Source organism: Lynx canadensis, chromosome E1 (assembly GCF_007474595.2).
Source record: "Lynx canadensis isolate LIC74 chromosome E1, mLynCan4.pri.v2, whole genome shotgun sequence".
Taxonomy (NCBI): Eukaryota; Metazoa; Chordata; class Mammalia; order Carnivora; family Felidae; genus Lynx; species Lynx canadensis.
Window position 1 is genome coordinate 44,749,657 of NC_044316.2, and position 26,813 is coordinate 44,776,469.

The following is a 26,813-nucleotide window of genomic DNA, read 5'->3' on the forward strand; positions in this document are numbered from 1 at the left end:
TAATGGCTGAAAACTTCCCAAACCTGGAGAGAGAAATGGACGTCAAGATTTGTGAGGCCCAAAGGACTCCAAATAGGTTGAGCCTGAGTAGGGCACAAGAAGATACATTAAATGGTCAAAAGTCAAAGACAGAATTTTGAAAGCAGCAAGAGAAAAGAGAAGTTACATGCAAGGGTACCCTCGTAAGTCTCTTGACAGATTTCTTGACAAACATTTTAGCTCAGATGAGAATGGGATGATATGTTCAAAATATTGAAAGAAAAAAAACCTGTCAACCAAGAATTCTATACCCAGAAACACTGTCCTTTGGAAAGGAAAGAGAAAGACTCCCCAAACAAATAAAAGCTGAGGGAGTTCATAATCACTAGAACAGCCTTACAAGAAGTGCTAAAGTTCTTTGAGTGGAAGTAAAAGGATGCTAATTAACATTATAAAAACAAAGTATTTAAACTCACTGGTAATGGTGTGTGTGTGTGTGTGTGTGTGTGTGTGTGTGTGTATGTATATACATACATACAAAGTTAGATTCTGTATTGTAACAGTAGTGTGTAATTATCTTGTAACTCTGGTTTAAAAGTTAAACAGGTGGGACACCTGGGTGGCTCAGTTGATTAAACACCCAACTTCTCAGGTCATGATTTCAGAGTTTGTGAGTTCGAGCCCCGCATCAGGGTCTGTGCTGACAGCTCGGAACCTGAAGCCTGCTTCCTATTCTGTGTCTCTCTCAGCCCCTCCCCCACTTGTGCTGTCTCTCTAAAATATTTAAACAAAACAAAAAACAACAAGGGGTTCTTGGTAGGTTAAGTGTCTGACACTTGATTTTGGTTCAAGTCATGATCTCATGTTTTGTGAGTTTGAACCCGGAGTCATGCTCTGTGCTGGCATCAAGGAGCCTGCTTGGGATTCTCTCTGCCCCTCCCCCCACTCTCTCAAAAATAAACATTAAAAAAATAAAAGTTAAATAAATGTAAAAATAACCATTACTACAATAATCTGTTACTAGTTACACAATATAAAAAATTTGTAAACTGTATCAATAAGCTAAAATGTGAGGGGGAGAAGTAAAAGTATAATGTTTAGGCTTGCTATTGAAGTTATCACTTTAAAATAGGGCATTACAATTTTAAGATATTTTATGTAAGCCTCATAGTAACAAGAAAAAATCCTATGGTAATTATACAAAAGAACATAATAAGGGAGGTCAAAACTTATAACAAAAGGCATCAAAATACAAAAAATAAAAATTAAAAAAGACAACTGAAACAAGAAACAATAGAGCTATAAGACCAGAAAACAACAAATTGGTAAAAGTTCTGACCTATTAATAATTACTTTAAATGTAAATAGATTAAATTCTCCAATAAAAAAAACACAGCATGGCTGAATGGATTAAAAAAATAAGATCCAATGAAAGCTGCCTACGAGACTCACTTTAGACTTAAAGATACACATAGACTGAGAGTGAAGGAATGGAAAAAGATATTTCAAACAAATGGTAACCCAGAAAAAGTCAGGGGTAGCTATACTTAGACAAAATAGACTTTAAAAATACTAAAAAGAGACAAGGTCATTATACAGTGATAAAAGGATGAATCCAACAAAAAGATATAACAATTGTAAATCTTTATGCAGTCAATATCAGAGTACCTAAATATACAAAGCAAAAAATAGCAGAGCTAAAAGGAGAAATAAATAGCAATATAAGAATAGTCAGGGACCCTAATATTTCACTCACAGCAATGGGTAGATATTCACACACAAAAAAATAAGGAGACAGATTTGAACAATACTATTGACCAAATGGATCTAACAAAGATATACGGAACATTAGGTCTGTATTAGCAGAATACATATTCTTCTGAAGTACATATGAAACATTTTCTATGATAAACCATATGTTAGGCCACAAAAACAGTCTTAGCACAATCAAGAAGACTGAAATCATATCAAGTATCTTCTCTGACCACATGGTATGAAACTAGAAATCAGTAACAGGCAAGCTGGAAAATTCACAAATACATGGAAGTTAACACTCTCTTGAGCAACCAATGGATCAAAGAAATTAAAGGGAAAATGAAGGAGACAAATGAAAATGGAAACACACCATACCAAAACTTATGGGATACAACAAAAGCAGTTCTAAGAGGGAATTCTCTAGTAATAAACATGAAGATAAAGAAACAAGATCTCAATCTATGCCTTTAGGAACTAGAAAAAGAAGAACTGAACCCAAAGGTAGCAGAAGGAAGGAAATAATAAAGATTAGAGGATAAATAAGTGAAACTGGAAAGCAACAGAAAAACATTAAGTTGTTGTTTTTGAAAAGACAAAATTGACAAACCTTTAGCTAGACTAATCAAGGGAAAAAGAGGACTCAAATCAACAAATCATAAATGCAACTAATCCTACAGAAATGCAAAGGACCATAAGAGGCCACTATCAATGACTATATTTAAATAAACTAAACAACCTAGGAGAAATGGAAAAATTCTTAGTAATGTACAACCTACTAAGACCAAATCAGAAGTAAATAGAAATTATGAATGGATCAATTACTAGTAAGGAGATTCAATAAAAAAAAAATCTCCCAATAAAGAAAAGCCCAGGATCAGACGGTTTTACTAGTGCATTTTACCAAGCATTTAAAGAAGAAATACCAATCCTTCCCAAACTCTTCCAAAAAAATCAAAGAGGAGGGAACACTCCTCAACTCATTTTATGAGGTATTACCATGATACCAAAGCCAGAAAAGGACACTACAAGAAAATTATAGGTCAATATCCCTAATGAATATGGATGCAAAAATTCTCAATACTAGCAAACCAAATTTAGCTGCATATTCAAGGGATCATTCACCATCAACAAGTGGGATTCATCCCTGGGATGCAAGGCTGGTTCAACATATGCAAAGTCAATATGATACAGCAGATTAATAGAATGAAAGAGAAAAATACTATGACTATCCAATAGACACAGAAAAAACATTTGACAAAATTAAATATCCATTCATGATTTAAAAAAAAAAAAACCTCTCAATAAATTAGGTATAGAAAGATTGTACCTCAACACAGTCAGCATTTCTAACAGCAATGGTGAAAGCTTTTTCTCTACCGTCAGGAAAAAGACAAGGGGGGCCCACTCTCACCACTCCTATTCAATATAGTACTGGAAGTCATAGCCAGAGTGATTTGCCAGGAAAAAGAAATAAAGAGCATCTGAATCAGAAGAAGTAAAATTGTCTCTATTTGCAGATGACATGATTTTATATAGAGAAAATCCTAAGGACTAAAACAAAACTCTACCCACCCCTCAAAACCCCACAAAGAACCTCTTAGACCTAATCAATGAATTGAGTAAAGTTTCAGTGTACAAAACATACAAAATCAGTAGCATTTTTATACACTAAAAATCATCTGAAAAAGGAAAATTCTATTTACAATAGCATCAAAAATAAAATGCATAGCGATAAATTTAATCAATAATGTGAAAGAGGTCTACATTGAAGATGTCTATAAAACACTGGTGAAAGAAATCAAAGATGACAGAAATGGAAAGGTATTCCATGTCCATAGGTTGGAAGACTTAATATTGTTAAAATATCCATCCTACCCAAAGTCATTTATAGGCACAATGCAATTCCTATCAACATCCCAAGGGCATTTTTTACAGAAGTACATAAAAAGCAATCCTCAAGTTTACATGGAACCACAAAAGACCCTGATAGCCAAAGCAATCATGAGAAAGAAGACCCAAGTGAGAGGTATCCTTTCCTGATTTAACCTATATTATAAAGTTATAGTAATAAAAAGTATGGTATTGGCATAAAAACACATAGACCAATGAAACAGAATCAAGAGTCCAGAAATAAATCCCTATATATATATATATATATATATATATATATATATAGTCAATATTGACAAGGGAGACTAGAATACTCAATAGAGAAAAGATAGTCTCTTCAATAAAGGGAAGAAAATTGGATATTCACATGTAAAAGAATGAAACTAGAGCCAGAAAATAGATTAGTGTCTGCCTAGGGCTGGGGGAGATAGAGGGATTGTGGGGGGTACGTGGTTAGGGAGTAAGGTTTTTTGTTTTTTGGGTTTTGGAGTGAAGAAAATGTTCTAAAATTATGCTGAATGCACAACTCTGAATATCCTAAAAGCCACTGAATTATAAACTTTAAATAGATGCATTGTATGGTATATGAATTGTATTTCAATAAAGCCATTTTTTAAAAAGATCTGAATGACCCTAAAGACTTCACAAAAAAACTGAGAATAAATGATTCAGTGAAGTTGCAGCATACACAATTTTTTAAATGTTTATTTAATTTATATTTTGAGAGAGAGTGAGTGAGTGAGCAGGGGAGGGACAGAGAGAGAGGGAGACAGAGAATCCCAAATGTGCACTAATAGTGCAGAGCCTGATGAGGGGCTCGAACTCACAAACCATGAGATCATGACCTAAGCCGAAATCAAGAGTCCAACACAACTGACTGAGCCACCCAGGTGCCCCAGGATACAAAATTAATATACAGAAATCCGTTGCACTTCTATACACTAATAATGGAGTAGCAGAAAGAGAAATAAAATATCCCATTTACTACATGAAAAAGAATAAAATATCTAGGAATAAACTTAACCAAGGTGAAAGACCTGTATTCAGAAAACTATAAAACACTGATGAAAAAAATTGAAGACCACGCAAATGGAGAGACATACCATGCTCATAGACTGGAAAAAATAATATTATTAAAATGTCCATACTACCCAAAGTAATCTACAGATTAAGTGCAATCCCTATCAAAATACCAATAGTATTTTTCACAGAACTAGAACAAATACTCCTAAAACTTTCATGGAACCACAGAAAACCCTGTAATAGTCAAAACAATATTGAGGAAGAAGAACAAAGCTGGAGGTATCATAAACCCAGATTTCAAGAGATACTACACAGCTATAGTAAGTATGGTACTGGTACAAAAACAGAAACATAGGTCAAAGGAACAGAATAGACAGCCCAGGAATAAACCCATGCTTTATGGTCAATCTATGACAAAAGAGGCAAGAATATATAATGGGGGAAAGACAGTCTTTTCAATAAATGGTGCTAGAAAAACTGTACAGCTACCTGCATAAGAAACTGAAAACTTTGTTATACCACACACAAAAATGAACTCAAATGGATTAAAGAGACCTGAGACCTGAAACCATAAAACTCCTAGAAGAAAACATAGGCAGTAATTTCTTTGACATCAGTTTTAGCAACATTTTTGTAGATATATCTCCTCAAGCAAAAACAAACTATTGGGACTGTATCAAAATAAAAACCTTTTGTACAGTGAAGGATACCATCAACAAAACAAAAAGGCAACCTACTGAATAGAAGATATTTGCAAATAATGTATCTGATACTTAACTCCTACAACACCAAGAAAATCCAAATAATCCAATTAAAGATGGGCAGAGGACCAGAATAGACATTTTTCTAAAGACCACATGCAGAGGGCCAGACACACGAAAAGATGCTCAACATCACTAATCATCTGGGAAATGCAAATCAAAATCACAAGGAGATATCTCCTTACACCTGTCAAAATGGCTAGTATCAAAGACAAGAAATAACAAGTGTTGGGGAGGACACTTGTGCACTGTTAGTGGGAATGTAATTTGGTACAGCCACTGTGGAAAACCGTACAGATGTTTCTCAAAAAATTAAAAATAGAAATATATGATCCAGTAATTCCTCTACTATGTATCTCCCAAAACAAAAACAGTAATCTGAAAAGATACATGCACCCTATGTTCAGTTGCAGCATTATTTACAATAGCCAAGAAATGGAGGCAATCCAAGTGTCCACCAATAGGTGAATGGAATATTACTCAGACATAAAAAAGAATGAGATCTTGCCATTTGCCAACAACATGGATGGAGCTGGAGGGTATTATGCTAAGTGAAATAAGAGAAATTCAAGTGCCATTGTGCTTATATATGGAATATGGAAAAAAAAAGACCAAACAAAAGCAGAAACAGACCCATAAATACATAAACTGGTGGTTGCCAGAAGGGAAGGGATAGGGGCATGGGCAAAATGGGTGAAGAGGAATGGGAGATATAGGCTTCCAGTTATGGAATGAATACATCGCCAGGATAAAAGGTAGCATAGGAAATATAGTCAAAGGTATTGTAACAGCACTGTATGGTGACGGATGGTAGCTATACTTGTGGTGAGCATAGCATAATGTATAGAATTGTCGTCATTATGTTTTACACTTGAAACCTTTTAACACTGTATCAGCTATACTTCAGTTTTACAAAGTCATTGATAAAAGGTTTGAATGGACACTTTCCAATGGAAGATATCCAGATGGCTAAACATATAAAATGTTCAACATAATATTTATCAGGGAAACACAAATAAAAGTCACAGGGAGATAGCTGTCTCTACATGCCTACTAGGATGGCTAAAATTATGAACACTGATGACACAAAACTTTGGCAAGGATTTCGAGCAAATGGAATGCTCATACATTGTTGATAGAAGCATAAAATTGTAAAACCATCCTGGAAAACAGTTTGTAGTTTCTTACAAATTTGAAGTTATATATATATCCTATGATTTTGAGCATTCCATATCTAGGTATTTACCCAAGAGAAATGAAACTGTAGGTCCATAAAAAGCAGTTTTATTCATAATAGAAAACTGTAACCAGTACAAGTATCCATCAATTGGAGAATGGATTTTTAGAACTTTGGTATATTCATGCAATAGAAGAATACTCAGCAATACGATGGAACTACTGATAATATACAAAAACATGGAGGAATCTTTTAGGCATTATGCTGGGTATAATAATCCTGACACAAAAGAGTACATACTGTATGTTTCTACTTATATGAAACTCTAGAGCAGGCACAAGTAATCAATGGTGAAAAAATCAGAAAGTAGTAGCCTGAAAGAGTGTAGGATGGGTTGAGAAGAAACACAACAGAACTTCCAAGGTGATGGAAATAATCTAGATCTTACTGATGTATGTATTTGTCAAATTTGCAAATTTGTATACTTGTATACTTAAGATCTGTGCATTTCACTTTATTTGTAAATTTGACCTTACAGGAGAAACAATCTTGAACTCTAGTAGGCTTGCTTTTCACAGTGGTACCAGTTAGCAATTCTGAAGCTTTATTCTGCTTATTGCAAATAAGTAAAAATATTCAGGATAATGAGATCCAGCCTTCTCACTATAGAGAATAGAGTTAGTATGGAAAAGATGTTAAAAAGAAAAAAAAACCTCTTAAATACAGAGAACAGATTGGTGGTTACAGAGGCAGCAGAGGGTGAGGGGTAAAAGAGAGGTCAAAAGGTTGTAAGTTTTGATTTATTCCAGTTATAACTAAGTGCTGTGGATGTAATGTACAGCATGGTCACTATCGTTAAAACTATATTCTATATTTGAAAGTTGCTAAGAGTAGATTTTAAAAGTTATCTTAAGAAAAAAAAACCTTGTAACTATGTGGTGACAGATGTTAACAATGCTAATTTTGGTAATAATTTCCCCAAATATAATCAAATCATTATATTGTACATAAAACGAATACCACGTTATATGTCAATTATGTCTCAAAGGAAAACAAAGGATGTATCCTGCAGTGTTGGTTTGGAATTTGGAATTGGATATCAATATGAACTCATGATTGTGTGTGTGTGTGTGTGTGTCTGCTTCCTGTCAGAGCCTAGAAATAATATCACACCAGTAGAAATGAACACATCAAGAGTGAAGATCTTAGTTTCAAAGTATTTCCCACTGAAAGGAACCACTGGGGAAAAGATTAATTCCAGGGTTGAAATAGGGAAAGCACAAGATGAGCCTAGATCTTGTTGCACCAGAGAGTGTCTGAAGGAGCTCCTACTGTCCAAATCTCAGACAATTGGAGCATCATAGTAAATAGTGATAGTGATAGGTTATAACTGTTCAATAAAATAGAATTCTGAGTCCATAGTTGATGTAAATAAATGAAAAAAATGCAGAACAGAAAGCTCCTTGTAGTAGCAAGGCAACTGATGTACATAGAAGATATGATGGTGTTAGGTAACCCGTGGATGCTAAAACCAGTAGGCAATTTTTTTATGGGAAACAGCATATTTACATAATCTCAAAGTATTTCTCCCCAAAATTACTAATCATAATTGGAAAGGTAGTAACTTTACAGTGGAGAAACTGAGCAGACACCATCTAATCAAGTGATCATATTTGATATCATCAACATTGGGACACACATCTATCATGTGACATGTTTCCAACTTGTTCTCAAGTTGCTCTGAAAATTAGATATACACAGGAAAGAAAGGAAGGGGGGGTGGGAAAGAGAGGCAAAATGTGATCAGCAACCACAGGGGTATAAGAGAGTTCCTTGCACTATTCTTGCAACTTCTCTGTAAGTGTTACCCAAAACGTTGGAAAAGATGTTGGAGACAATTCTCCATAATCTCCCATGTTTCTCCTGGTCTTGTGGCAGGTGCACTGATAGCTTTTGTCCCAGGCTAATTTTATGAGGATATTTATTTAGTGAAAGAGCCTTAGAAGATAAAGATTGTATCCCTCTTGTAGAGCAAAGAGCAGGTTTGTTTACTGTCAAATATCATGTCTCCCACCAGGGCAAAGTTTGGGCAGTTTCTCTTGTAGTCCATTATAAAAGATTCAGATTCCCTAAACTCAGGGTCCTCAGCTTTGAAGCAAATCTGTGTGCACAGCATCTACCTGCGCCCCTGTGTGTTACCCTTTATGACTGTGGGGACAAGTGGAACAGGTGGAATTGTGAAGCTAATACTGCTTGATATGCCATGAGTAATACAGTTTTTTTTGTCTCTGACCCAGTAGTCTTATGCCTTCTGTCAGCATTTATGAAGCAGTGATAGGTTAACCTCTTAATTTGCAAGTACAGGAAAATCTCAGACCCTTCACCATTTTTGGCAAAAGGAAATGTAAAAACAAGCACTGTCAACCAATGTGATAAATGTGGATATGTGTTGTTTTACATTCGCAGGCACACAGTGGAAGTCATGGGGAGCTATATATGTATTTGGGAAAAGTGTGGCTTGAAAGGAGTCTGGAGAGAATGGATGTCAAACAACAGGGAAAAGAGGAGGGAACAAAGACAGCAGAACAGTGGTGGGGGAGCAGTGATTAAGATCAGAATTCCAAGGTATACAATACAGAAGCAAGTGTCCCGCAGCAGTAACAGCAGTGAAAAATTGATTTTGGGGGGATTCTGGGGGATTATTTAGTTCCCATCTCTCATGTACACACAAAGTAGAGACTCCGGAGAAATTCTTCATTTGGGTTTTTAAAAATTTTTTTTTTCCACGTTTATTTATTTATTTGGGACAGAGAGAGACAGAGCATGAACGGGAGAGGGGCAGAGAGAGAGGGAGACACAGAATCGGAAACAGGCTCCAGGCTCTGAGCCATCAGCCCAGAGCCCGACGCGGGGCTCGAACTCCCGTACCGCGAGATTGTGACCTGGCTAAAGTCGGACGCCCAACCGACTACGCCACCCAGGCGCCCCTTCATTTGGGTTTTTAAGCTAATTGAGGCCAGAGAAAGTGACCTATGTTCCTTTATTTTGCCCCTACTAGCGTGTAACTCAGTGGTTAGCCCAATAAATAACTTTTTTTTTTTTTACAAGTTTTTATTTAAGTTCCAGTTAGCATAGAGTATAATATTAATTTCAGGTATAAAATATAGTGATTCACCACTTACATACATCATCCGGTGCTCATCACAAGTGCACTCCTTAATCCCCATCATCTATGTCACCTATTGCCACACCCTCCCCCTCTGGTAACCATCAATTTGTTCTCTATAGTTAAATCTGTTTCTTGGTTTGCCGCTTTTTCTCCCTATGATTTTTTGCTTTGGTTCTTAAATTCCACACGTAACTTAAATCATATGGCACTTGTCTTTCTCTGATTGACTTATTTTGCATAGCATAATACCCTCTAGCTCCACCCACATTGTTGCAAATGGCAAGATTTCATTCTTTTTTATGGCTGAGTAATTGTGTGTGTGTGTGTGTGTGTGTGTGTGTGTGTGTGTGTGTGTGTGTGTGTGACATCTTTATCCATTCATCAGTCGATAAATATTTGGGCTCTTTCCACAATTTGGCTATTATTGATAATAAATGACTTTTAATTGATCAATTCCTCTAAGAAATAGCCCTATTTTTGTGCTGGTAGTAAAGAAACAAAACAAATTTTAATGAATTCCCCTCATACTATTTCACTTAAAAAATGTGTTTTAAATCCTCCTTATGGAAGCAATAAATGTTTATTATAATAAACATAGAAAATTAAAAGAAAAACAATTAGATCTCCCTCATTCCACTATTTAGGAAAAAATCATTAATATTTAACTTATTTTCATTTTGTACAAAATTAAAATTCTATTGTATAATTTTGTATCTTGCTTTTTAACCTAATGTTATACTAAAATAATGTTTACATCATGAAGATTTTTTTGAAAGCATGACTTTAATAGCTACATAATATTATACCTAATGAATCTACCATAAGACATTTAATTATTTTTCTGGTCTGGGTCATTTTTATATTGTTTCCAATTTTTTCCTTTTGCATGATAAACTGATTATTTGTTTAGGATTTACTTCCATGGGTAGGACTCCTGGATGAAGTCATTGTCAAGTAGCTTCCTAGAAAAGTTCTACAACTTTGCCATTCCATATAGAAACACACTGGTATGCATGTATTGCCTGGGAAAACCTTAATAAAATGTAATAACCAAATTTAAGTTAAAATATTTGTTTTATTTTCTGATTAGTTAAAAAGATTTTTTTTTAATGTTTGTTTATTTTTGAGAGAGACAGACCGAGTGCAAGCAGGGGAAGGGTCAGAGAAAGAGGAAGACACAGAATCTAAAGCAGGCTCCAGGCTCTGAGCTGTCAGCACAGAGCCCAACACGGGGCTCAAACTCACAAACCATGAGATCATGATCTGAGCCGAAGTCAGACACTTAAGTGAATGAGCCACCCAGGTACCCCTCCTTGTGATTAATTATCAATGAGGTTTATACTTTAAAATTATTAATAAAACGCTATGGTATTGTCTTAAAAACAGACACATAGATCAGTGGAACACAATAGAGAGTCCAGGAATAAACCCATGCATATATAGTTAATTAATTTATGACAAAGGAGCCAAGAACATACGGTGGGGAAAGGGAAAGGGTCTCTTCAACAAATAGTACAGGGAAAACTGGACAGCCACATGTGAAAGAATGGAACTGGACCACAGTCTTACACCACAAATTAACTCAAAATGGATTAAAGACTTGAATGCAACACCTGAAAACCATAAAACTCCTAGAAGAAAACATAGGCAGTTAGCTCCTTGACATTGGTCTTGGCAACAAAAGCAAAAGCAAAGGCAACAAAAGCAAAAATCAAATGGGATTACATTCAACTAAAAAGTTTCTACATAGCAAAGGAAACCAACAAAATGAAATCTTAAAACTTGAAAGGGAGAAAATTTTTGCAAATCATATCTGTCAAGGGGTGAATATATTCAAAATATATAAAGAACTCATACAGCTCAATAGCAAAAACACAATATCATTTTAAAAATGGGGAGGAGATCTTATAGACATTTTTCCAAAGAAGACATACAGATGGCCAACAGACACATGAAAATATGCTCAACATCACTCATCACCAGGGAAATGCAAATCAAAACTCCAATGAGGTATCACCTCACTTGTGAGGATGGCTTTTATCAAAAAGATAAGAAATAAGTATGAGGAGAATGTGGATAAGGGGAGCCCTTTGCACCATTGGTGGGAATGTAATTGGGACAGCCCCTAAGGAAAACAGTATGGAGCTTCCTCAAAAAGATTAAAAATAGAATTACCATATGAACCAGCAATTCTACTTCCAGGTATTTATCCAAAGAAAGTGAAAACTCTAAGGGTATAGAAAACTATACAGGATAGAAAACTCTAAGAAGGTATATGTTCATAATAGCACTATTTACAATATCTAAGACATAGAAGCAACTTAAGTGTCCATTGACAGATGAATAAAGAAAATGTGGTGTCTATACACACAATGGCATATTATTCAGCTATAAAAAGGGAAATCTTGCCATTTGTGACAACCTGGATGGATCTTGAGGGCATTATGCTAAGTGAAATAAGTCAGATAAAGAAAAATACTACATGATCTTAATGATATATGGAATCTAAAAAAACAATCAAAAAACAAAACAAAACAAAACAAAACAAAACCCAAACCCATAGATACAGAGAACAAATTGGTGGCTATCAGAGGTCAGGGGTGGGAAGTGAATGAAACAGTGAAGTGAAGGGGGTCAAAAGGTACAAACTTCCAGTTATAAAATATATTTTATTTTTTAGAGAAAGAGGCAGGAGTGGGGGGAGGGAGAGGTGGGGAGGGAGGGAGGGAGAGAGAGGAGAGAGAGGGAGGGAGGGAGGGAGGGGGAGAGATAGAGAGAGAGAGAGAGAGAGAGAGAGAGATCTTAAGCAGGCTCCATGCTCAGTATGGAGCCCGACACAGGGCTAGATCCCTCAACCCTGGGATCATGACTTGAGCCGAGATCAAGAGCCTGGGCAACCCAGGCGCTATCTCCAGCTGTTATAAAATTAAGTCATGGGAATATAATGTATAGCATGGTGACTGTAGTTAGTATCGTATTTCACATTTGAAAGCTGCTAAGAGAACAGATCTTAAAAAAAGTTATCACAAGATGGGGCACCTGGGTGGCTCAGTCGGTTGAGCGTCCGACTTCGGCTCAAGTCATGATCTCGTGGTCCGCAAGTTCAAGCCCTGCATCAGGCTCTGTGCTGACAGCTCAGGGCCTGGAGCCTGCTTTAGATTCTGTGTCTCCCTCTCTCTCTGCCCCTCCCCCATTCATGCTCTCTCTGTCAAAAATAAAATTAAAAAAAAAAGTTATCACAAGAAAAAAATTTTAGTAACTACGTATGGAGGCAGATATGAACTAGACTCTGTGGGCTATAAAGGAATACAGAGGGAGGAGCTCAAGCTTAGGAGCCAGAAACCCTGGGGTTTAATAATTCCTCAGTGTTGTGAAATTAAACTCGATAACATTTATGAAATATATACTGTATACAAAGTACCTAAAATAATGTCTGACACTCAGAAAATGTTGGTTTTCTTCTCCTATCTGGTTTTCTGGGACTGCAAAAAGGAAATTCTTTGATAACAAGCACGGATAGGAACCTTTTTTTAATTTTTTTATTTTTTAACTTCAGAAAGGCAAAGGAATGAAAAAAATGTGCCTTTCTGTTGATAGACTGATTGCCCAGATCCCAAATGAACTGGAATTTCCAAAAGGTAAACCTGATTTTGGAACATTTTTAATCCAATTTTCTATGTACTTCATGAGAATTGTTTTCTCGTTGCCTATACCTTTATGGTCAAACTGTCAAAATAGCCACTTCCTACTTAAGTTATATTTACACAAGCATATAAAGTGCTTTCTATTAAATTTAATCTTGGTTGAATTAGATGGAATCTTTTAGAGGAAATAAATTATTCTAATAGCAGTAAGAAGTTGACCTTATGGCACCTTCCTGAGAATGATGTTTCATTAGTGCTGGATCAGCTTTTAGTAGCTGCAAGACAGTCTGAGGTCTGGGGACTTGGAGCCGTACCTCTCACATCCATACTTTATCAAGCTTTCTGCCTAACCCACCTTGATGGTGGCTTACTTTGTTTTTATTCTCTTTCCCTGTGACACAGACTGATGCATTTGAGACAAAACCAGTAAGAAAGCAAGAAGCAGGAGCCATCTTTAAGCATGCCGAGTAAACTCAAGCCTTTAAAGGTAGAAATGATAAAGAAGTTGTTTACTATGGTCCATTGTGAAAGAGATCATTTGGCACACATCTCACAAATGGAGAACAAAAAATGGGAGTGGAGGTGGGAGAGGGGGGCGTTCATATGTAGAAATTACCAGAGTTTAGGCCCTTGGCTTCTCAGCCTGCAAATCCTGGCTATGATCAGATTTGGGTACACGAACTTTCCAGAGATTGCTGGAGAAGAAATCACCTGCTGGCTGTGTTCTGCTGGTTGGGTCGGGAAGGAATAGGTTTACCCAAGCACTCAATTTTTACTGCAGTTATACATGCCAGCACCAGGGGAAATGGATGGTAACCAATTGTCTGTGTGCTTTTGTCAGTGTCTCTTTTCTGTGGGGTTGGTCTACCCAATTACCGGAGCCCTTGAGAATGCTTATCGTCAATGGGAGTAATTTCACATCCTATCCATTTAGTGAAAAGCTGTGAAAATTGATCTCGGTTCTGTGGTAAGATTGGAACCAGAGCGCAGGCTACAGATGCCTTGGAAATAAATATGTGCCCATCACTGTTTTCATTAGGTGTTGCAGTAGACCAGCCTCCAGGAGAATGAACTCTAGTCGGGCTCTTTCTGTAGAAGTTCAGATGTGTCCCCAACCTGGTGAAGTAGGCTGGCAGTTTCATTTATTGTTAGATTTTTTGTAGTGGTTGTCAAGTAAGGGGCTGGCAGCCCTGAAGAGCGCAGTTCTCTGTTTTATCCACAGACAGGAGACAATGTAATTTGACACTTACTGCCAAGGAGGAACCTGTCCTTCCAATTCAGCTTATTGGTTTTTGTTTTTTTTCTTCTTTTTCTTACGGGCTCTGTAGGATTTCAAAAGTCTCTTCAAAGGGCAGCAAAATTAGCCTTAAATAGTATTTCTTGGATGTTTTTTAACAATGGCAGTAAGGCCAAAGCTTCTCATCTTGACATAAGTGGTTCCTTTACAACTTGTTTTTATCTTGCCAGGATAAGCAAAATACAGTACTTTAAAATGTATTTTCATTAAGGCGAAAGACCTTGTTTTAGCTGAGATCTGCAAGGAGAGAACCAATCTGCAAATGTGTTTCTTACATCTCTCTTTAGCTTTCTGCTCCTAAAGCAAAAAGTAGGCGGGTTTTGTTTGTTTGTGTTGTATTGAGGACTGGCCTTCACTTAGCACAATTCACATAGCAACAAAAATTTGTGTCACCTAAGTTCTACATTTCACTGTCAAGAATCAAACTTTTAAAGGGACATTAAAATTTTTTTTTTTTTTTTTTTTTTTAAAGGAGCGCTGGGTGGCTCAGTCGGTTAAGCATCCCCCTCGGGCTCTGAGCTGTCAAGCTCAGAGCCTGGAGCCTGCTTCAGATTCTAGATCTCAGTCTCTCTCTCTCTCTCTCTGCCCCTCTCCCACTCACACTCTGTCTCTCCCTCTCTCTCTCAAAAATAAACATTAAAAAAAAAATTTTAAGTGACATTCATTTACCAAGAGCTGGAATCAAGATAAAAATCTTTGAAATTAAACTTGGAAACAGAAGGCTAAATAAAAGCATAACATAAACGATTTTGTTAAGTCTTCTTCCCTTGCAGGTGACATTAGCCCAACTTTGATCTACAGACATGATATCATCTACAGGGTACGCCCAGTGCCACATGACTGCATTCTTTTGACCAAAACAGTGGTTTTGTGTAGCCTTACAGATACAGCCTAAGTAGCTTCAGAGTTGGCCTGCGTCTTCACAAACAGGTCAGAGCAGATTTGAGTTACACAACTTCTGCGGACAGAGCCTCTTCCCCCATGGCCAGCTGGAGAGTTTACGTTTGTCAATTACTTCCTTCAGGGCCTGGCTCAAGATTCATTTCCTCCAAGACTCCCTCTTTTACGAACTCACTTCACTCAGCCGTTCCCTTCTACCACATCTGCTTATTACTCATCTAATACTCTTTGTTCTGCTCTGCCATGCGCTGTTATGTTTTACCTCGTGATCATTCTCTAAATTTTTACTTTATCCTTCAGCTAAATTAAAATTGCCTTGAAAGTAGGGCCTGTCTGCTCCTTCTTTTGTGTACTCCTGTAGCACTTAAGTATAGTGCTACACGTATAATCGTTTCTTAATAAAAGAGGAATGTTTTGTGGTTGTTGGGTTGGGATCCTGCCTTTGTCTTGTTCCTGAAAACCAAATTCACTGCTTCAACATCACGGGTTTTCCCAGTCTGCTCTAGTGATGGTCTCACCCTGGCATATTCTTCTCTGCTCCGGCCCCAGAAATTTCTCTCCTAACATCTCATGGATTTGATCTTTCAAGGTCAGACTTTCCACAATCAGGAAGGTAGGGATGAGGAGGCAGGGAAAAACCATGTCTGTGCAGAGTGATATTAAGTGGATAGGACAGGATCCAAGAAGGGATGGCAATAAACCTGTATGTGGTAGACAGAACAGTGTGGGGCATAGGTAGTTGGGATAGGGCACAGCAAAGAGCTTGAGCTCTTAGCAAGAGGCTCAGATTGGGGAGGGGCTGGGGAAATTTAGAGCAAAGTGTTCAGAATCAATGCCCATTTGAAGAAGAGGCCCAGGTACATTTTGGTATCTCTGAAAAAGACAGTCTCCTACATCTCTAGGGGGAAACACAGCGGTGTGCTAGGGGAAATATGAAGCCGCAGGATAAACAAGGCACTTTTTCTGGAATGTCTATTTTACTCAACAATTTAGGAATCTTTCAGTTGCAAATGGTCTAGCCCAAGCAAACTCACCCCACCCTTTGATGGAGGGGGTTCACTCAACTGGAAAACCTATGAAGCTTCAGGTATGGTTGGATACAATGCTGCAATTACACTCCCAGAGCTCCAGCTCTCTATCTTTCTGCTTTGCTTGGCTTTATTTTGCGTGCAGGCTTTTTCAAGTTACATTTGATTGCTGGCAACTCCAGATCTTCACCCTTGCTTAGCCACCCACAAGAAGAAAAAGGACTTCTCTTGGGGGTGCCTGGCTGGCTCAGTTGGTAAAGCATACAACTCTTGGTTTTAAGGTTGTGAGTTTGAGCCCCACACTAGGTACAGAGATTACTTAAAAATAAAAGCTTTAAAAAAAAAAAAAAGAACCTCTCCCCATATCCATACACCTATTTAAAAAAGAGGCTGTTGGGCCTTGCTTGAGATATGTGCCAGTAGGGTACTGTGGTCAGTCTTGCCCATGTCAGCAGCCCAGCCCTGTGACCAGGGATCAGTGCCATCATGAATGATAGCTCAATAGCAATGATGCAGCAGGGGACTAGGATTTCCTCCAAGGAAAGGATGCTAGCAGACAAAAACATCATGTCCAGAACACTCGATGATCCGTAATCTAAAACATTTTTATATTCAAATAAACCCACCGTGGGGTGGGGTACATGGTTTACTTTTTTCTGATAATAGAACTTTGATGAAAAGTTTGAGGAACACTGATCAATATACAAGCTTTTTAAAACCCACAGCTACTGTGTGGAAGTAGGTGTGACTGTATTTACCACGCTGGATGGCTGTGCCTTCCAGAGGGAAGGCTGGCACTGTGGATGTTGTAAAATTAAAGGGTGTGTTTCCAATTTCCTGGACAGCATCAATCTCCTTGCTCCATGGATCACACAGACCTGAATTGTTGACTCGTGTAATAAGAGCCATTCATGGGTGCTGCCACCCATCTTCACCCCAGTGGAATGGACACCCTAGAAAGTGATAGGAGGGTAGGAGATAGGACTGGAGAAATAACAGGAAAATATGCAGAAGTATGAAAGAGAATTGGCATGGAGGAACACATTGCTCTAGTCAGCACACAAGGTATCCTGCTGCCGACCTGCCCATGCTTGACATGCGTAGCACCAGACCCGCCACGGTTTCATGCTCTCCACATAAAGGTAAAACCAGAATGAAGGAGTAGCAAATGCTATCAGTGCCCCACCTTTATCCCTTTGCCTTACCGCTTCTAATCCAGGACTACCAGACTTCTAATCTCCAGCACCGACATTTCCAATAAGGTACTCCCTGGCTACTGCTAGTGTGTCTGGCTAGTAATGCCTGGGTATCATTTCTCCTGTGGTGGCCCTTAGCCAGTGACTGACCGGCAAGAGCTGAAGAAATACACCAGCTCCTCACCTCTTGGATGGGATTCCTCTGAGGTGCATTCTACACTGGCTCTCAGACTCTCCCAGTGGGATTAAGTTCCAGTTGTTGTTCACAGTAGTAGCTGGCTTGGTAACACATCTTTTATTGTCTGCTCTTCCTTCCTTGCATCACTCCCTCCTACACTTCTATCACTTAAATAAACTACTGGCACTTGCACCTTTATCTCAGTGTCAACTTGTGGAGGAACCCAAACCAAGATGGAGCTTCCTGGTAAAGTCTTGGGATCTTTCCTTAGACCGGGGGAGACTTTCTGTCATTTTGGATGGGAAGAGTGGGCCTATTATGCCAATATCCACTAATGTCTCTGTAGATTCATTTGGTTATTAACCCTCAAGATATTAGGCTGATTCTGAGGTTACGGAACCACTGGAGAGCCAATATGACCCCATAACACCTCTGTTGGTTAATTATTATTGCACAACAGTAATCCACCATAATAATAATAATCCCTTGTTATTACAGTTCATGCACCTAGGAGTTTGGGTTGGCTGATCTAGACTGGGCTTGCTCATGCAGGCACAGTCAGTTGGGGTGCTCTGGTAGGCTGAGCTTAGCAGGGCAACTCTGCTCCACGTGTCTTTCCTTGCACCCTGGGACCAGGCAGCCAGCTTGGGCACATTCTTTTCTTGGCAGTGGCAGAGTAGAAGAGTAACGTGCCCAACTGAGTGCTTTTCTAAGCCTCTATTTGCATTGTGCATATGAGTGTTTCTTTGACAAATGTAAATCAAATGGCCAAACCCCGAGTCAAAGGGCAGGAAAATCTATTCTTCCCCTTTTGGGGGAAATCTGCAAAGTCACAGGACAAAGGGTATGAGAGAGGGAAGAATGAGGAATTGAGACCAAATCTACTCAGCACCTAAGCATTTGTCCTAAGTCCACTTTTCTACTTGTCTGTCCCTGGGAAAGTTGTGCAGGAAATACTTGGCTGTCATCAACTTTAGTACATGTAAATTATGTTCTGACTTGCCTCTTTTTCTTAAAGAATTTTATATGTATTTTTCTCTTATGCAATAAACCTGTTTTTATAATTTAAAAAGAATCCAATAAAGGTGCTCATCTGAGCTTGCCTTAGTACTGAACTAATGAATTTGAAGTGAAGTGTGCATTTCAATAGCTGAAGCATGAAAGGAACAACCAATTAGCAACCAGGAGCACAGCTTTAAGACAACACACAAATTTCTAGAGGTGTTTAATTGGAGGATTCCTTTTCATGAGGATTCAGACAGCCTTACTTCTTAAACTTGACACAGACCATCCTCAGGCCTTCCCCAGACATGCTGAAATGGCAGTGGTATGGAAACACCTATCATCAGTATTCATGTTAGTCTTTTTTTGTATTCTCTGTCCATCAGAGGAAGGAAAAAAAAAGTTTTATGACTCATTGTTTTTCAAGGATGCTGCTTCCTCTGCAGTTTTTAAAGTTGTTTTTGGATAAGATTTTCACCTTGTTTATATACTGCCCACTGAAGTTCTTTTTATATCCCAGGTTTGTACGTTTAAGGGCCCATTAGCAAACTTCATAATACTATTTTCTGCCTCTCAATAGTCTGGTGCTTTGAAACTGACTTGATAGACCAAAGAGAAAGAAAGGTGGCTAGATTTAGCCAGTGCCATTAAAAACAATCCTATTGTTTGACCCATTCCTCTGATGATAACCGTTTATGATAGTTCTGTTTCCTTAGATCTGCCTTTTGGGATGGCCTTTGGCCATTTCTGAAGTGGTAAGTTTCTGAGATTCTCTGGGGAATTGTCCCATAATATGTGGGAGCCCAGGAAGGAATTTTACAGTAATTCTGCTACAGTGAAACATTTGCCTCCAGGCCAGAATCAAAAATAGCAGCTGGAAGGACATTTGGAAAGGGGGGCGCGGTGTGGGAGTGCAAGAGAGGTGGAGAGGGAGAGCTTTTCACATTTGGATAAAAACATTAGCAAAAACCCTAGGCAAAACTGAGACAGGGCTGGCATCTTTTACCCTTGAAACCATCCCATCTCCTCGGGCTTGGCTCTCCAAGCCAGTGATTTCAGTGCCGAGAGGGCTGACCGGGGTCAGTGCACTGCGCTTGGCAATAGACAGTGGGCACCAAGATTCCTGGATGTTGACCAGCAGCACTGGCTTCTCTTCTACCACACCAAGAAGCACAGAGAGCCTGCTGCTCCTCCCACAGCACGTTAGCATCCAAAATGTAGACCAGTTTCCTGGAGTAACTAGAAATTGAATGACTAATTTCAGCCCTCTGAAAACTTTGGGGAAGAAATGCTCCAACTTTACCAATAAGCGTCACTGCAATAAAGGACACAGATTATAGAAGGGTTGCACAAGAGCCCAGGAGAAATAAACAAAGGAATGTAAAGGAGGAATAGGAACATCTACATAATCATGATAAAAGAGACTGTGGCAGCCAGTTTGCAAAGATGGCCTCCAGTGAACCATGCGTCTCGGTACTGTGTTAGTGTCCTTGTAAATTTCCTCCCTTGAATCTGAGCTGCCTTGTGACCTGGGACTATTAGAATATGGCTTAAATGACACTGTGGGGCTTCTAAGTCTACGTCATAAGCAGCCTTGCAGCTGCTGCCTGGATTTCTTAGGCAAAAGGAGATTCCTCTGGGACACTCCCTCTCAAACCCAGCCACCAAGCTGTGAAGACCCAAAGGTAGACACTCTAGTGGGCGGCCCAGCTCTACTCCGCCCCCAGCATCAGAGGACTCTGAAGCCAGTCATTTCAGAGGACTCCAGCTGCCACTTGACTGCAACCACATGAAACATCCCAAGAAAAACTGCTCAACCGAGACCACTGAACACACTGAACAGGAGATAATAATGTTGTTGTTTTAAGCCTATTGTTGGTTTGTAATCCAGCAATAGGTAACTGGAACAGAAGTTATACATTTACACACATGGCCGTATACATTTATGGAAGGAAGTATCAATTGATGGATTAGCTGAATGGCTTTTTATTTACTCATTTATTCATTTACGCAACAAATATCTATCGAGCCTACATGTGCCAGGCACTGTGCTAGTCTCTGGGAACACAGTGGTAAAAAAAATTAATTATGTCTCTGTCTCCAAAGAGCCTATAGTGGGGATGAGGGCTAGACAATAAACAAGCATACACATACTTGTAAGATTATAAGTTACATCAAGTTTTATGATAAAAAAAAAAAAAAGACCTTGGTCCTATGCCAGAACAAGACAGGGAGACCCAACTTAGCCTGAGTGATCAGGAAAGGTCCCTATGAGGTGATGATTTTGACGTGGGTATCTGACATATAAGAAGGAGCTAGCCCTGCTAGGGGTTGGTATTGCAAAGAGCTTTCTAGAATAAGGGAATGATGAGGGCCCTAAAGTAGGAAGGAGCTTGGGGCATGGGGAGGAATGAGAGAAAGCCAGCATGGTTGGGCTGGAGGAATTCTCAGGGGGAGAGAGGCAGTAGAGGGAGACCTGGGTCACAGTAGGCAGGCTTGTAGGAGTTTGGATTATCTCCTAAATGCAATGGGAAACCCTTAAAGGCTTTTAAACAGGAGTGACAAGATCCAATTTACATTTTTAAAAAGGTCACACAGGCAGCCTGGTAGATAACAGATTAGAAGGGGGCAAGAGGGGAATCAGGGAGGCCATCATCTGAGTGAGAGGATAGGGGCCTGGGACACTCAGCCCTAAGAGGCACCACGTGGCACCTGCTTCCCGCCCTGTCACTGGGGCCGCTGCTCCTCAAACAGCCCCAGCAACATTTGTTCTAAGGCAGTTGCTCCATGGAGTGTACGTCTGATTGATGACAAATGCCACAGAACCACCAATTCTTATTCAGAGAATCTAAATTGTTTCAGCCAGTGCAAACACTACCCTTGTTTCAGCTTGACAGAGATGAACCATGCTTACAGCCAACCCACCCCAGTGGCCTCCTCACCCACCTCTCTCTAGCACACCATCATTTTACATAAGACACCACCCCAGGGATGGCTGTGGGTGTGGGGCTATAGGATGTAGGAACATCACTATCCCCCATAGCAAATCCTGTATCTTGGGACTCTTGAGGTCTGTGGGGCCAATCCATTTGGTTGACCAGATTTACTGCCTGGATGAGGCCGTGTTTCCCGACCAAGTTGCTTATTATAACCAGCAGATACTGGGTCCATGTGTTGTTGTTACAGTAGTTGTGAACAAAAGGAAACCTGAGTAACTAAAGCCTACAGTAGCCATAGGCTAGGGAAAACCTGTCAATAGTCATTATTCCCCAAGATCATCATTACAAAGGTATTTAGCTCAGCATGTTCAGCTTCCCTCTGACTTTCTCAGGATTTATAGATTGTACTTTCATAAAAACTGCCAGACACATTTCTGACACCCCACTCCCACCCACCCACGTATAGCCAAGTGTGTGTGGCAGGCACTGAACTGAGCCTCCAGGGGAACAGATCCTGTTGCCTGTCCCCAACCCTCCCCTGGTCTTTGCACCCCCCCCCCACAAACCCCCACCGGTCTCCCACCTCCCCCAGCACCATCTGCCCACTGCCTGCCATAAGTCTGGGAGTCAGCCTTGACCTTGTCCTTCCCTCTTCCTCCCAACACTCACAGAATACCCTTCCAAACCATTCACTTTGTTCCCTCTGCCCAGGGAGTTCAGGACGCCCACAGCAACAGCAGCCACCGCCGCCTCCACCACATCTCCAGTGTCTGCATCCAGACTCCTCCCACCCAAAATCTGAGGCCTCCTGTTAACTCCACCCCCTGCTCCCACCTCCTCCTTTATGCAGCAGCGATACCCATCAACAGTCCCACAACTCTGCTTTCTCCCAACACTGGGCCTTCCCGTATGCCAAGGAGTCAGCAAGCTAGGATCTGTGGGTTTGCTGCCTGTTTTGTAACTAAAGTTCTTTTGGAACACCTCCATACACATTCACTTATGTGTTGTCTACAATACAACATGCAACACTCAGCAGCAGAGTAGTGGCAACAGAGACTCTATGGCCTGCAATGCCTCAAATATTTACTCTCTGGCTCCCTATAGAAAAGCTTTGCTGTTCTTGCTATAGACCATTCCTTCTGCCTGGAACTCTCCTCTCCTTATGTCCTTTTGCCTCGTCCATACCTTCCCTCCCTTCACCTGGTTAATACCTACTTATCCTTTAGCTGTAAGCCTAGTGATAATTTCCTCCAGAAAGTCCTCCCTGACCACACCCCATCTCATTTATAGGTTTTTCTAGCACTCTGGTGTTGTATCACAATAACTACATACATGCACCAGTTTCCCCCACAAGCCTTGAGGAGCTGGAGGCTGGGTCTATCTTACAGGCCTGCTTCTCCGTTTGTGGGCTGTGAGGCAAGAGTATAAATAAAGTCCCAGTTTCCATTTGTTTAAATATTTAAGCGTTATAAACTATATTATAAACTACAAGCTAACACAGTTAAAGAATAGGTCTTTATAATCTTACTCTGACAAGCAGTCCTTCATATGCAGTAAAAAATATATGTAAAGCTAGGATTCTGAGGGGATTAAAAGTTGGCAAAGTATTAGAGGCAATTATCATGTCTGAGGGTTCCCCTAATAGACTAGTGCTATTTAGCTGAGCCATGAAAATGACACATAAGAACTAGCGTATATATACATACATATTTTTAAAGATTTTTTTTTATTTTTAAGCAGTCTCTACACCCAACATGGGACTCAAACTTGCAACCCCGAAATCAAGAGTCGCACGCTCCACCAACTGAGACAGCCAGCCGCCCCAGAACTAGCGTATATTTTATAAAGTTTATTTTTCTGGTCTTGGTTTCAGTTTAACTACTGTTACCATAACCTGATTTTTACATAATGTATGTTCATTTGCTCATAATCTAAAGTATTAGAAATAAAAATTGTGGGGCACCTGTGTGGGTGGCTCAGGCAGTTAAGCAACGGACTCTTTCTAAAATTAATTAATTAATCTATTTATCTGAAAGAGAGAGAGAGAGAGAGACAAAAGAATATTAAGAAGGCTCCATGCTCAGCACGGAAAGTGAAGTGGGGCTCGATCCCATGACCCTGGGATCATGACCTGAGTTGAAATTAAAAGACATTCAATTGACTGAGCCACTGGGTGCCCCAAGTGTCTGACGCTTGATTTCAGCTCAGGTCATAATCTCACAGTCAAGGGATCAGGACTGAGCCCTGTGTTAGGCTCTGTGCTCAGTGTGGAGGCCGCCCAAGATTCTTTCTCTCCCTCTTTCTCTCCCCGTCCCCTGTGCATGCTTGTGTTCTCTCTCACTCTCTCTCTCAAAAAAAATAAAAATAAAAATAAAAATAAATTTAAAAAATTGTATTTAAAGTACAAATTTGGGTTAATTTCAAAAAAAATGTGAAATTGAAAATAAAAGCAAATTGAAATAAAATTGAAATAAAAGTTGAAATTTTTTTAAATTGAAAAAAAAAGTAAGCAAAACATGATTATATGTGCTATTCTTCTAAATTATTAAAAAAACTATATCTTAAGGGGCAATACAATTAATGAATTAAAATTGTTCAAAGCTACATTTTTTAAATTTTTTTTTTTTGAGAGAGAGAGATAGTGTGTATGAGTGAGACAGGGTCAGAGACAGAGGGACACACAGAATCTGAAGCAGGCCTTAGGCTCTGAGCTGTCAGCACAGAGCCCAACACGGGGCTCGAACCCACAAACCACAAGATCATGACCTGAGCTGAAGTGGGACACTTAACTGACTGAGCCACCTAGGTGCCCCCAAAGCTACATTTCAAATTTAATTTCATAAAAATAATGAAATCTTACTAAATACATATGAATAAAAGGATTCCAATGCTAGTGTGCAATGTCTACTAGTTAAGAAATGGTATCAGTCTTCATATGCTGTAACTAGACCTACACATGCACAAATAGGAATGGTTTAATACAGTTAATATAACACTCTTTCATTAGTACCCTCAGAACTAGGACTTAATATGAAGGGTGGAGAGCCTGGGTGGCTCAGTCAGTTAAGCATCCAACTTCGGCTCAGTCACGATCTTGCCATCCGTGAGTTCGAGCCCCACATCAGGCTCTGGGCTGACAGCTCAGAGCCTGGAGCCTGCTTTGGATTCTGTGATTCCCTCTCTCTCTGCCCCTCCCCTGCTTGCACACTCTCACTCTCAAAAATAAATATTAAAAATAAATAAATAAAAGAATATAAAGGGAAGCAAGGAAGTGGACCTTCAGCCCCACTGGGAAATCGTTTCTACAACTATCTATTGCATTGATGCCTGAAGGAGGGAGGTTTTGACAACTTACTTGCTTTTTCTCTTACCGAAGCCCTTCCACTGCTCAAACAGGCTGAAGAAGTATCTTCCTCTGACATTAGCAGTGGCACAAGCCACATCTTTGTGGCATTGACCCGTTGTCTTTAGTCTGTTTAGTCTTAAGGACACACACTGCCAGGGATGCAGCAAATAGTTTTCATGAGGGCCAAATGGCGTGAGCTGCAAGAACAGTTGCTCAGAGTGATAGGTCATGCTGTGCCAATGCCGAGCACTGGGGCCCAAGGGACAGAAGCAGAACATAACCCTTCGTGTTTGGTTGTGTGTGTGTCTGTAAGATGCATAGCCCTCTATGGTAGGGGCCCCTCTCGCTTGAGTGTAAGGGTAATATAGCCCTTATCCATTGTTGTAGCCCTACTTCTTACCATAGAGTCTGACACACAGCAGAGCTCAGTAAGGGCTGACTTAGGTACACTGCAAAGGATTTTTATTGTTTTGGACCAATGAGGCACTAATCTATAAATGACTGGTCTCTGGCTTAACCACCATTAGTGTAGCCATCTACTGGAGCAGGGATCGGCAAACCTTTTCTTTAAAGGGCCAGATAGTAAATAGTTTAGGTTCTGTGGGCTATATCCCCTCTGTTGCAAATATTCGACTCTGCTCTTTTCATACCAAAGCAGCCATAGGCTATGTACACACACACACACGTGACCATACTCCAATAAGACTTTATAAAAGCAGGTGGTAAGCCAGATCTGGCCAGTGGGCTGCTGTTTGCCAACCCTCATGCTAGAGTACAGGGGGAAAGGGACAGTGCTGATGGAGAGGACGCAGAGTTGGAAAATACTTAGGAAGTGAGATTATCAGGAGATGACTGCTAAGGGCATGGCCTACCTACCCTGCTGGCCTTAATTACTCTGGCATGGTAGTGGAAGTCTCAGCTGAAAGTGCCAAGGGATGATCAAGGCATCCTCTAGGCTGGCTCTCCTTCATCTGGGCGGTTCCTCTCTGCTTTCCTGGTTTGTCACCTCGACTATTGGTCTTCCTATAGAGATCAGTTTTCTGTCTAGCTCGGTGCTTCTCCAGCCTGAGTGTGTATTAGAATCACCCAGGGAGTTGATGAGAAAGACCTGTCCGGACTCTCCCAGGTGTACTAATCTGCTTGGGCTGTCATAACAAAATATAACAGGGGCGCCTGGGTGGCTCAGTTGGTTAAACAAGCGTCCGGTTCTTGATTTCAGCTCAGGTCATGATCTCACAGTTCATAAGTTCGAGCACTGCATTGGGCTCTGAGCTGACCGGGTGGAGCCTGCTTGGGATTGATTCGTTCTCTCCCTCTTTCTCTGCCCCTTTCCCGCTCACTCTCTCAAAATAAATAAAATTTTTAGGAAAGTTACTATAGACTGGGTGGCTTAAACAGAAATTTATTTTCTCATAGTTCTGGAGGCTAAGAGTCCAAGATCAAGGTACTGTCGAGGTTGGTTTCTGATGCAGCCTTTCTCCGTGGTTTGCTAATGGCCACCTTCTTGCTGTCCTCACATGGCCTTTTCT